Raw genomic sequence first — 12368 nt, 5'->3', positions numbered from 1 at the left:
TAAACACATTATTATCCCTCTAAATCTGGGCAAGATCTTCCTTTGTGACCTGCTTGCTTCTTTCTACTTAAGATATCCTGGGGACTTCCCTGGTGGCGCAGTGGTTAAGAATCCGCCTGCCAATGCAGGGGACACGGGTTCGAGCCCTGGTCCGGGAAGATCCCACATGCCGCGGAGCAACTAAGCCCGTGCACCACAACTATTGAGCCTGCGCTCTAGAGCCCGTGAGCCACAACTACTGAAGCCCGCGTGCCACAACTACGGAAGCCTGCGCGCCTAGGGCCTGTGCTCCGCAACAAGAGAAGCCACTGCAATGAGAAGCCCGCGCACCGCAACGAAGAGTAGCCCCCACTCGCCGCAACTAGAGAAAGCCCGCAGGCAGCAACAAAGACCCAACGCAGCCAAAAATCAATATAAATTAAAAAAATAAATTCATTAAAAGCTTGCTGATCATCTGGCCAATGAAAAGGCCACAAAAGTTTCTATCCCCAAAAGTGAGAAGACCTGAGTCGACTTGCCGAAAGATAACTAGAGAAGGGAGGTCAGACGAGGCAGTGGGGATGGAGAGATGCTTGAGGCCCAGAACACAGAGTATCTGGGATGCATGCGATCAGATGGGGAGGGGAGGAGTCAGAGCCCTTAGGAAAGTCTCCGAGGTGGCTAGCCTGGGATGACTCCATCCACCTAGAGCACCAATACATGAGGCAGAGCTAAGTGGGAGGGCATGTGATGATGAGCTGCTGCGGACTTGTTGATCTGAGGAGCCTGAAGGCATCCGAGTGGAAATTGACCAGTGGGCGTTAGCAAATAGGGAGTGGGAGCTAGCTAAGTAGACAGATGTGGCTGCTAAAACAGACACAATATTAGGCTGCATTTATAGCTGCACAGTATTTCGGCAGAGGCTGTTTGCCAGTCAGATCTTAGGTTGAGTGCGCCTCATTTGTGTCACTAGCAGTGGGGAGGGAGTGGGCAGAGTTTCAGACTGACGTTGGTACCCCAGCTCAGAACAGGTCTGGGTGTGGTGAGGGCTGGAGGCGACCAGGATGGTAGAAGAAGTGGAAACCGTGGTATACACACTACAGAAAACTAGATGTCATTGTCTTCCGGAAAAGGAACTCTGGGTTGAGTGATTAGTGTATAGCAGGATATGAAAATGGAAGCTTCTACAGACACCAAGCGACAGTAAATGTGAACTTACAAACTGAGGTTCCAAATTGGCATATATCACCATAGACAGATTTACAAAAGAAATGGTTCCTGGACCTGTTCAGCGACTCTGGGGATCAAAGATAGGAAAGGTCTGAGAGTGAGAAGGGGAAATAGATGAAGAGATTTGAGATGGAGGGGGGTAGTAGTTGCCGTGTCTGATACCCCACCTACCCCCTAAAAATGAGAGGTTATATGGGGAAGGATGTACGTGGGGAGGTGACGCCTTTTAACCCATAGCGAAATGAGGCGTCTGTCTGAGCCTGTGTCCTCAGCGACCCCCGAAAGCAGAGCTTGAGAAAAGGGCTTCTGTGCGTAGTTGTTTTGTGGAATGGTCCCAAGGAACAGGAATGAGGGACAGGGAAGGAAGGAATGCCAGTCCAAGTTCATCATTATTGTAGCGAACTGGGGCCTCATATCACTGGGGACTTTCTAAGGAGCCACGTAAAAAGTGCCTCAGGATTGTCTGCCTGAGGGATTGAAGAAGACAGTATTTATGTCTGGCTCCAAGCCTGAATAGGTCAAGGGTTGCACTTAGGGTGTTTGCACGGGTGTAGAATGCCACATTGGGTTCCCCCAACCTCCACCCAGCCACAAAGAAGCCCAGGGCCTGGGTGAGAGGTGCTACTACAGCAGAGAGACATGCTGCTGCCCGGGACCCTAGGGGGCCCTGTCAGCTCCATACCTGAGAAAGCTAAAGTGGGCTGTAGACTGGGGTCTGTTCCCACCCTGGACATCTAAAGGGCAAATGGCAGGCTCACTGCCTTGGTGGCCAAGACAGGGGAGAGCTGCCATGTTGGATCAGCCTACCCTGTGTTGGGAGAGAGGTTGTCTGGGTGTTTCCTGGGCCCTGAAAGGAGACAGCCTCCTTAGGGTTGTCTTAGAGACTACCCAAGAGGACTTCTGGGGTGGGGAGTGAGGAGACCTCTGCTTAAAGAAGCTGGAGGGTACTGCCCAATACCCAGCGCAGAGGGAGGCGACGCTCATGCCTGTGTATCCTTTTTTTTTTTTTTTTAATGCCTGTGTATCCTTGACTTTGGGAGAGGACCCCAACAGTGAGAATCTTTGAAAGAGACCATGAACACTCCAGAGGAAGAGAGAATCAGCTCTAGACACCTGCCAGGCCCAGAGAGAGAACCAGGTCAAGAGACAACACTCCTCCCCCTACTCCACCCTCCCCCAGCTGAGGAGCTGGAGGTGGGGGAGGGAAGCGGAAGTGCAAGGTGGAGAAACAGACAGGAAGTCAGCCACACAGACTTACTGCTGGAGGGTTTCAATTGGAAGCAGGCCTGAGCTGGGGGAGGGGAGAAATTATGAAGATTATCTTGGGCTGGATATTCTAATTATGGAGGAAGGTCTGTATTCGTTACTTTGAGGGACTCAAAGGCTCTATGTTACCTAAGACTGAGCTGAAAAATCATGAGGTCCATTGGAGTATTTATCTAGTAATGGCATTTATTTATTCAGTATGTTTGTCAGGGATCGCCAGAGAAACAGAACAAATAGGATGTGTGTATACATATATATATAGAGAGAGAGAGAGAGAAAGAGATTTATTATAAGGAATCAGCTCATGCTATCGTGAAGGCTGACAAGTCCCAAGATCGGCAGTCGGCACGCTGGAGACCCACATAGCTGATAATGTAGTCCCAGTCCAAGTGACAGCGGTCTCAAGACCCAGGAAGAGCTGATGTTTCAGTTCCAGTCTGAAAGCTGGAAAAAAACAATGTACCAGTTCAAAGGCATCAGGCAGGAGGTGTTCCCGCTTACTCAGCCTTTTTATTCTATTCAGGCCTTCAACTGATTGGAAGAGGCCCACCCACATGCAGGAGGGCAATCTGCTTAGTCTACAGATTCAAATGTTAACCTCATCCAAAAACGCCCTCACAGGGGAATTCCCTGGTGGTCTACTGGTCAGGACTTGGCGCTTTCACTCACGGGTTTGATCCCTGGTTGGGGAACTAAGATCCTGCAAGCCGTGCAGCATGGCTAAAAAACCAAAACAAACAAAAAACCCCAAAACACCCTCACACATACACCCAGAATAATGTTTGACCAAATATCTGGGCCTCCGTGGTCCAGTCAAGTTGGTGCATAAAATAAACCATCGCATTCAGGTGATGTCACTGAATGGATTTTAAAGGAGACTCAATAAAAGTTCGTGTTTTCCTTATATGCAAGTCAAGCATAGACATTTCAGTTACATCCTTAGAACTAGCTCAGGACCTCCTGTGGGGCCTGCTGAACCTGACCCTGACCCTTGGCTACCCTGTCCCCTTCTGCCTTCCTCCTCTGTCTTGACACATGGTTAGCAGCTTCCTGGCTTTCAGTTTTGGGCTCCGTCCTCTGAACTGCAGGCAACACCCTGTAGTTGTGAGTCTAATGAACTCGCTGTTAGACGTGGTCTCAGAATCATCCAAAAGATGATTCCCGCCCACTTCTTGAGAGTTGCAACACTCTCTTCCAAAACAGGCTGGGGATTTAACATGCAGGCAGGTGTCAGCCAGAGAAGTCCCCAAGCTGAATTCTAGCAGCCTAGCTTGTTTGTGATAATCCACAGGAACCATTTCTCCCCTCCCCCGCCCCCCCCCTTCTACATAGCTCAGAACAAAGGTGTCAAATGCCTTCCTTTGTATCTCTGGCACTTGCAAATCCTCTCCAGTGTACACTTTAAGCCATGATCATTTTGGTTTCAACCATTCCAGTTTGGGTGGAGGAAACAAATATTTATGAGACGTGGTCTCTGCCTCCGGGAGAAATAAACCCACAATTACTACACTGTGTTCTGAGGCTGACAATGGAGAGGAACAAACAGTGTATGCGCATGCGTGAGGGAAGCAGGCGAGGAGAGGAGAAGCCCAGCCAGGACGTGCTTTCAGAAGTCTGGCTTCAGCCTAATCCTGAGGGCAGTCCTGGAGCATACGTGGTATCTCAGAATCTGTTCTGCCCTGAGGTAACGGAAAGGAGCTTTTATGTGTCTATACCAGTCAGTCCTTAAGATGCCTAACTCTGAGGAACTTCTGGCCTGAGTGGCTCTAATCACCTGAGGGCCAGCAGGTGAAAGCTGCAGGTGTGGACCATTACCAGCAGCCCCTGGAGCTGTTAGGGAACAGGCCTGAGGAACCGGTTTCAGAGATGGGGGGTGGGGGGGTGGGGGGGTGGGGGTGGGGGTGGGGGGCGGGTCTGGGTGGGGCTCCTAGAAGAAGCAGATGGAATTTGCCAGGCAAAGACACTAGGGAGAGAGGGTTCCAGGCCTGTGCAAAGGCTCAGAGACATGATGTGTCAGCCTGGGTTGAAGGAGAGTGCAAAGCAGACGTAAAGGACAGCTGGAGAGGGCTGTGCATGCAGGAGAGAGAGGCAGGTTGTACGGGCCTTGAATGCCGTGCTGAGGAAGGCGGACTCCATTATGAGAGACAGAGGCAAACTAGAATGGGTTGAGAGGAGCGTGCCTGGGATGGCCCGGAAATGCATGCTGTGTCTTGACTCCATTGCCAAGGATTGGACTGAGTGTTGGTGAGGCCACGCTGGGGGTGAGGGGACAGGCCAGTACCTCCTAGAAGCCAGTACCTCTTCTGCAGCCAAGAGCCGGCCTAACTCCCGCTCTCCCCTGAGCCTCCTCTCAGCTTGCCTCTCCCTACTTAGTCTGTAGAATTCCCTTCCCACAGCCTCTCCTCTCTTCTCTTCCCTCTTCTCATCATCCCAGCTTCTCTTTTCTTTCTCTCCTTTGCCAAGTAGCTGACAGCCTACCTACAGTGAGCTTGCTGTGCTGGGACCATCTTTGATCCATCTCCTCTTGTTTTCCCTGTGGGTTCCCTGGATTCAGTCCTGTGTTAAATGTGGTGCAACAAGGAAGGCAGCTGGACATATCTATGCATACATTTTTATTTTAAAATGCTGAAAAATTTTTTATAAAAGAAAGTTCATGAAAAATTTCAACATATACCCAAGCAGAGAAAATCCTATAATAAAATCCTTTGTACTCAATCACCCAGTTTCAAAAATGATCAATTCACAGCCTATCTTAACATCTTCTAGGGCTTCCCTGGTGGCGCAGTGGTTGAGAGTCCGCCTGCCGATGCAGGGGACACGGGTTCGTGCCCCGGTCCGGGAAGATCCCACATGCCGCGGAGCGGCTGGGCCTGTGAGCCATGGCTGCTGAGCCTGCGCGTCCGGAGCCTGTGCTCCGCAACGGGAGAGGCCACAACAGTGAGAGGCCCGCGTACCGCAAAAAAAAAAAAAAATCTTCTATAGTTTTGCCTACTTCCCCACCCCCAGAACGCTGTGAAGCAAATCCCAGACATCATATCATTTTATCTACAGATTTCTCAATATATATCTCTAAGAGTTAAGGACTTTTATAAAAGAACATAACTACAATACAATTAACACTCCCCATAACAATAATTACACCATATTATCAATTATCTTGTCAATATTCACATTTCCCCAATTGTCTTTTTTTTTTAAGGTTGGGGACTGCTGATTTATTTATTTATTTATTTATTTTTGGCTGCATTGGGTCTTCATTGCTGTGTGTGGGCTTTCTCTAGTTGTGGTGAGCAGGGGCTACTCTTCGTTGCTGTGCATGGACTTCTCATTGTGGTGGCTTCTCTTGTTGCGGAGCATGGGCTCTAGGTGCACAGGCTTCAGTAGTTGTAGCACGTGGGCTCAGTAGTTGTGGTGCATGAGCTTAGTTGCTCTGCGGCATGTGGGATCTTCCTGGACCAGGGATCGAACCCGTGTCCTCTGCGTTGGCAGGTGGATTCTTAACCACTGCGCCACCAGGGAAATCCATCCCCAATTGTCTTAATAAGATTTTTTAAAATTATTATTATTTTAATATGATTTTAATAGTTTGAATCGAGATGCAAATAAATCCATACATTGCATTTGCCTGACATGCTTCTCAAGTCTGTTAATATACAGGTTTACGCTCCACTCATTTTTTTTTCTTGCAATTTTTTGTCATTGTTGAAAAAAACTGGATAATTTGTCCATAAGAGTTTCCCATAGCCTGAATATTGCTTAGTGCATCCTCATGGTATGATTCGACATGTTCCTCTGTCCTCTGTATTCCCTGTAAATTGGTAGTTAGAGCTAGGCCAGCACTGTCCAATAGAACATTCTGCAGTGACAGAAAACTTCTATATCTCCACTGTCCAGTATGGTAGCCACTAGCCACATGTAGGTATTGAGCACCTGAGATGTGGCCAGTGTGAGGAACTGGAGCTTTAGTTTTATGTAATTTTAATTCATTTAAATATAAATAGCTACATGTGGCTAGTGACGACTGTAGTGGACAATGCAGATCTAGAGGCTTGATCAGATTCAGTTTTATTTTATTATCAAAACTACTTCAGGGCTTCCCTGGTGGCGCAGTGGTTGAGAGTCTGCCTGCCGATGCAGGGGACACGGGTTCGTGCCCCGGAGCCTGTGCTCCGCAATGGGAGAGACCACAACAGTGAGAGGCCCACGTACCAAAAAAAAACAAAAAAACAAAAACAACGACTTCAGGTACTTCCATCTTCCACCACTGTATTTAGTCCAAATTTATTTCGTCTTGTCTGTAATCACTCTACTCTAGCTGTGTCTAAGCCTTTTACGCATTTCCCAACAGGCCACAGGGTGGCACTGTGGATCTGATCTCTTCTGAGGAGCCCGCCAGCACCACGGACACAATTAGCCGGCACCCAGCTACACAGCAGTTTTTCCCTTCCTGTTTTGTTTGACTCCATCATGTTTCTTTCACACAGCTTATAAAATCATGGAATTGGAACATTTCTTCATTTTACAGGTGAAGAAAATGGAGCAGGGAGAGGAGTAGGCTGCTTCTCACAGCTGTGCTCCCCTTCTCAGTGAAGAGCCCTTCCTGAGAACCCCTTTGGAAGTGGGAGGGAAGGAGGCAAAAGGTTATACAGCTGGTTAATGGCAGAACAGAGATAGAACTTAAGTCTGTCTCCTGATGCCCACCCCAAGAGTTCTTTCTTCTTTCTTCTGTCAACACTGAATTCCATAATACCTTTGCTGACGTTGAACCATCCTTGCATTCCTGCAATAACTCTGCTTGGCCATGTGTTTTAGCATCTTATACACCACTGGATTCAACTTGCTATTTTTTTCAGGATTTTTGAATTTGTGTTCATAAGTAAGTTTAGTCGATTTTTTTTTCTTGTTATTGTACTTGTCTGGTTTGGATTTCAAGATCCTAACAGCCCCATAAAATAAGTTGGGAAGCTTTTCTTCTTCGCTATTTTATGTAACAGTTTATATAAGGTAGGGTTTCCTATTTTTTGAAGATTGGGTAAAGCACGTCCATAAAAGTATCTAAACTGGGTTCTCTTCTTTCCTTCCTTCCTTCCTTCCCTCTTTCCTCTTTCTTCCTTTCTCTTTCTTTCTTTCTTTCTTTTGTGGAGGGTGGAGTGAGGACTTTGGGAAAGATTTTTAACTTTCTCTTTCATTTGTTTTAAAGGTTATTGGTTTATTCTGATATTCTATTTCTTATTGAATTGATTTTGTTATTTTACATCTACAAGATTGTCTCTTTCATCTAATTTTCCAAATTTATTGGCACAAAGTTGTTCATAGTGATTGCATGTGATTTTCAAATCTCTTCCAGCATACTTTTTCTCTCCACCCTGTTTACTCCTGTCCAGTCCTGTGCCACAAGGCCTGCATAGTGACTTTGTAGTCATGATTCTGAATGCCAAACCCAAATGTGCAGTAAATGTATATTGTCCATATTTGATGAGATGGGGGGTATTAACCAGATATGGAGAGAAAGCCACAGTTCTTAGGGCTTATAAAGTACATTTAGCTTAGCTTAAGTTTTTCCCCCATGGGAAACACAAATCTTCATAAAATACTGCTTGGTTTTGTCACTGCCGTACTTAAAAGAATGCCCCCCAGCACTGAGTCTAACTTGTTTGGCCAGGCTCTCAGGATCCTATGGCATCAGCCCTCCATAAATGACTGTGCCCAGTATTGAACTTAGGGCCAGGGAGAATATAGAGACAACAACCACATCTTCAAGTGGTGCCTACAATTAGTTGGGAAGTCATAATAACACAAACAAGAGGTAAATTATGTGGTAATCTGTGAAGTGCTGATGTGGAGACAAACAGCAGGTGTCATTGGATGAGGGGAGAGTTGGACTAGTTGGGAAAGCCAAGTAGGGATTGGCTAGGCAGGGGGAGCACAGAGAGAGTTTTAGGCAACAGAAACTCTTAAAAGATTAAGGACATGGAAGGAGAGAAGGCATGCCTGCTGATCTCTTCTGTGTAAAACTAGACTGGGGTGGGAGAATCAACGGGATTAACTGATATTCTTTAATATAAGAATATATTTTATATATAAGAATACATTCTTGTGGAAACAACCCAAATGTCCATCAATGGATGAATGGATAAACAAAATGTGGTATGTCCATACAGTGGAATATCATTCAGCCTTATAAAGGAAGGGAATTCTGACACATGCTACAACATGTATGAAACTTGAAGATATCCTACTAAGTGAAAAAGCCAGGCACAAAAGGACAAATATTGTATGATTCCACTTATATGAGGTTACTAGAGTAGCCAAACTTATAAGACAGAAAGTAGAATGGTGGTTGCTAGGGGTTAGGGGGAGGAGGAAATGGGCAGTTAGTGTTTAAGTGGTACAGAGGTTCAGTTTGGGAAGATGAAAAAGTTCTGGAAATGGATGGTGGCGATAGCTGCACAACAATGTGAATCTACTTAATGCCTCTGAACTATACACTTTAAAATGATTGAGATGGTTAATTAAAATTTTTATTTTAAATTTCATAAAATTTATTTATTTTTAAAAATATTTTTAAAATTTATTTTTGGCTTCGTTGGGTCTTCGTTGCTGTGCGCAGGCTTCCTCTAGTTGCAGTGAGTGGGGGTTATTCTTCGTTGTGGTGCATGGGATTCTCACTGCGGTGGCTTCTCCTGTTGCAGAGCACAGGCTCTAGGCATGTGGGCTTCAGTAGTTGTGGCACGTGGGCTCAGTAGTTGTGGTGCACGGGCTTAGTTGCTCCGCGGCATGTGGGATCTTCCCAGACCAGGGCTCGAACCTGTGTCCCCTGCATTGGCAGGCGGATTCCTAACCACTGCACCACCAGGGAAGCCCCTCCATACATTCTTATATATAAGAATATATGTATATCTCCTGAGGAATATAGACCAGGGTGAGCAGGGCTTGTTTCTGGAAGGTGGAAGCACAGAGAATATTCTCTATTATATAATTCCACATTGTTTGAATGTCTTCCAAGGAGCATATAATTTTGTAATCAGCAGATAATTAAAGATGAAAAACTCCAGTGGAGGAGGATGTAATGTGATGGATGACCATGAAAAGTCCATGTCATGTAACTCTGGCTGAAAGTCATCTCATGGGAAGGTTTTCCTTCTTTAGAGGAGGGAGGGGTCCACTTTAGCTTAAATCCCTCGGCATGACTGAGAAGGAGCTGAACAGACAAAATGTTAGGGCTCTGGAGGAAGCTGACCCCCCAGGAACTTGTGATGATTTTCTTCCTTGAGCAGAGGGGACTTGGAGGCTGGCAGTCTGTCAGCAGAGCAAATGCACACCCCCCAACCTGGGCCCTGGCCAGGGATCTGAGGTTGTCAAGTGCACAGCAGCTGAGAGACCAACAAGCAGAGGCCCCAAGACCTGGGCATCTGGCTAGAAGGCTTGGGCCAGGCCTCAGGGGCTGCACAGCAGCCTCCCCACCCACCAGAGACAGGCTCATGCAAATATTCTGTATGGCTGGCCTGCCCTGTGGGAGAAGCTGGCACGGTCCAGGGGGCTGGGAGGGAACTGGCACTTGAAATGTTTGTTCCTCTGCTTTGCTCCCAGGTTGCTAGGGTGAAGTTCATAAACACACTGACTGGCTTCACTGCTGATTAATGAGCTCCAGCTTTAGGTCTGACAATCCTTGGACTTGAACCAGGTGGCTCCCTGCTCCTCTTTTTTTTTAATTTTAATTTTTTTTAAATTTTTCGGCGTGTGGGGTCTTCGTTTCTGTGCGAGGGCTTTCTCTAGTTGCAGCACTCTTCATCGCGGTGTGCGGGCCTCTCACTGTCGTGGCCTCTCTTGTGCGGAGCACAGGCTTCAGACGCGCAGGCTCAGTATTCGTGGCTCACGGGCCTAGCTGCTCCGTGGTATGTGGGATCTTCCCAGACCAGGGCTCGAACCTGTGTCCCCTGCATTGGCAGGCAGATTCTCAACCCCTGCGCCACCAGGGAAGCCCTTCCTGCTCCTCTTAACAGCAAATTTCAAGCCTTGTGCTTCTCCCCACAGCCTCAGCCTCCCCCAGCACAGTCCAGTCCAGGCAGATAACTTGTCCTTCCTTCTCCACCGAGGCCTGCTGAACCCTCAGCTCCTGTCTCCATTTGCCTATTAAGTCCCTTCTGATTCAGAGACTGGCTGAGTGGCTGTGCCCCTTCATGCGGCTGACACAGCACTCGTGCCCTTGAACTCTTCCATATCTGAGACCTTCTCATCCATATCTGAGACCTTTCACAATTTCCCTACTCTTATGTATTCTCCTTCTCTTGAACTAGACTTCATCTTCACAGGCTGTACATGTGATCCATATTTCCCCTGTCCTTGGAAAAATAAAACCCAAATCGTGGCCTTACTGTAGCCTCTGTCCCAGGCCATACCGCATCTCTGGTCTCTCCTTCCTGCCCCCGAACCACTGCAAGCCAATGTCTAGGTCCCAGGCACCTACCATGTGTTCTGTATACTTTTTTAAAAACCAGTTTGGGGACTTCCCTGGTGGCACAGTGGTTAAGAATCTGCCTGCCAATGCACAGGACACAGGTTTGATCCCTGGTCCGGGAAGACCCACATGCCGCAGAGCAACTAAATCCATGCACCACAACTACTGAACCTGTACTCTAGAGCCCATGAGCTACATCTACTGAGCCCGCGTGCCACAACTACTGAAGCCCGCGCGCCAAGAGCCTGTGCTCTGCAACAAAAGAAGCCACCACAATGAGGAGCATGTGCACCACAACAAAGAGTAGCCCCCACTTGCTGCAACTGGAGAAAGCCCACGTGCAACAACGAAGACCCAACACAGCCAAAATAATAATAATAATAAAAATAAATAAACAGTTTTATTAAAGTATACTTTACATATAATCAAAGAACCAACTTTAAGTGTACATTTTGATGAGTTTTGACAAATGATAGTGTAACCACTATCACAGTCAAGGTATAAAAGATATTATTAACCTAAAAAGTTCCACTGTGTCCCTTCTCAGGCAACCACTGATCCTCTTTCTGTCACTCCAGATGATTTGTCTTTCTAAACTTCGACATAAGTGGAATCATACAGTATGTATCCTCCTGCATCTTGCTTTTTTTGCTCAGCATGTTTTTTGAGATTCATCCACGTTGTTGCATGTGTCAGTAGTTAATTCCTTTTTATTGATGGGTAGTATTCCATTGTGTGGATGTACCATAATTTGTTTATCCATTTACCTGTTGATGGATATTTGTGCTATTTCCAATCTTTTGAAAGATATTATGAATAGAGATGCCATGAACATTTTTTATATGAGTCATTGTGTGGACATACGTTTTCATTCCTTTTGGGTAAATATCTAAGAGTAAAATGGTTGAGTCTTATGTTAATTCTATGTTTATGTTGATAATGTAGTACCAAACCATTTTTCAGAGTTGCTGTAACATTTGACATTCCCACCAACAGTGTATGAGAGTTCCAGTTGCTCCGCATCCTTGTCAGCACTTGGTATTGTCAGTCTTGTTAATTTTAGCCATTCTAACTGGTGTATAGTAGCACTCTGTTTTCTTTTAGATTTTTATCATGACATATTTTCAGCATTTGAAATATTAAGAGAGAATAATATAATGAATACCCATGTACTCATTGCCTAGCTTTGTCAGATGTTAACATTTTTCCATAATTGCTTCAGATCTAATTTCTTTTTATGAAGAATGTCTATTGAGAATTCCATGTACTGCACACTCATGTCTACATTATATTTGAGGAGAGGATTTAGCTTTTACCTTAGAAATAATTTTATTAAGGCTACCATTGACAATAAATTGCAGTAAATTTTAATGACTATCAACATCAATATTTGTTTATCTTCATTAATATTTTTCCAATGAACACATTTTTTAAA

The sequence above is a fragment of the Monodon monoceros genome, unplaced genomic scaffold (assembly GCF_005190385.1).
Source record: "Monodon monoceros isolate NGI ecotype Baffin Bay Population unplaced genomic scaffold, NGI_Narwhal_1 Super_Scaffold_22, whole genome shotgun sequence".
Taxonomy (NCBI): domain Eukaryota; kingdom Metazoa; phylum Chordata; class Mammalia; order Artiodactyla; family Monodontidae; genus Monodon; species Monodon monoceros.
The sequence above is the reverse complement of the archived record's forward strand: the minus strand, read 5'-3'. Positions refer to the sequence as shown.